Genomic DNA, 1,623 nt, shown 5'->3' with positions numbered 1-1,623 from the left:
ATCCATCGCGATTATCAACAAATACAACATGATGTGGGCCTAGTCCAAAGAAACACTGTCACAACAAGAAGGAGAACCCGGCGGTTTAGCTTGTTACGATCTGTCGTACGTGAGCGTCAACGTCATGATTTAGCGCCCCCAATAGTTGAATCTGTACGAATGGTTAGTTTCACCATGGCCTGTGGTAAAACTAACCACGTCGATAAATCCCAGTGCGAACGACAGGAAGTTTTTTACCCATTGGAATGTTACCCACAGTCTCGGTAAAAATTTCCCTATTTTAAATCCAGTGCGATTGCGGCTTTAGTTGTACGATGGATCAAATAGAACATGATAACTACAGTAGTCAATTGGTAGGCCTATGTGCGGACTGACATTTATACTGTAGTTTCAGTCCAGTTAATCAGGCCACACACTCTCCACAATGGTTATATCTTGATTATCATTTTTTGCTTCTAAAAGTGGTACCATAGGTGCATCAATTCATGACTGATTACAAGACAGGCCGAATTTACCTCTTGTAGGACTACTGTACTTTCATGGGATAGATCTACAATATGTGAGGTCTCACCACAAAATGAGATACATCGTTGGTCAAATCATATTGAGATATTCACCATATGTCAAAGTCAATTTTTTTACAAAAATTTTGATTTTAATCAATCAATCAATCAATTAATCTTTATTTTCCATCATGAATAAAACAACAAATTTAGATGGAGGATATACAACAAAGGTAAGGCCTGACAATGTGTTGTATCACCTTAACAAAAAGACAATCATAAGCAATATAGAAGAATATTAAAAAACATTAAAAATACACAAAAATCAAAACAAATTACAAATTAATGTTTTTGAAAAACTTGATAATTATATTTTATGATTGTATATTTTAAATTTTCTTAATAAAACAGTGTTCTCTGCGCATATCCTCTAATTCTATTCCTAGTACAGGCTAAATGTGACAAAAATCCTATTTAACCTTAAACAAACTCTAATAAAAGGACTGTTTGCATATTCTTGTAGGCCTATATTTGAAAAGTCATGAACAAATTTTTGCCACCTTTTTATAGTTGCGTTTACAAAATATTCAGGGTCAAAGGTCAATTACCTGTATGCAGCATGTTCTAGGCCATAACTCTTCAACTACTTGCTCTAAAAGCACAAAAATGGTGTCTACACCGAGTTTTTTCGGGACAACAATTATGGGAAATTTTTGACGCCTTATACTAGGTGCGTTGACCAAATATTCAGGGTCAAAGGTCAGAATAGCTTTTATATAGCATGTTTCGGGTCATAAATCCTTAATTACTTCGACTCAAAGCACGAAAATTGTGTCTACACTTAGATTGTTGGGGTCAACATTTATGGAAACATTTTTACCGCCTCCTAGTAGCGGTGTTGACTAAAAATTTAGGGTCAAACGTCAGTGACCTTTATGCAACTATGATCATCATAACTCCTCAACCAGTTTACCTAAATGTACAAGAATAGTGGCTACACCTAGGTTTTTGGGATCAACATTTATTCAAATTTTTTTGCCACCTTCTAGTATCTGCGTTGACCAAATAATATTCAGGGTCAAAGGTCAATGACCTTTATACAACATATGATGGTCATAAC

This window comes from Anneissia japonica, unplaced genomic scaffold (genome assembly GCF_011630105.1).
Source record: "Anneissia japonica isolate Jap-2015-1 unplaced genomic scaffold, ASM1163010v1 scaffold287602_len1038180_cov171, whole genome shotgun sequence".
NCBI classification, from domain to species: domain Eukaryota; kingdom Metazoa; phylum Echinodermata; class Crinoidea; order Comatulida; family Comatulidae; genus Anneissia; species Anneissia japonica.
Note: the sequence above shows the minus strand (reverse complement) of the source record.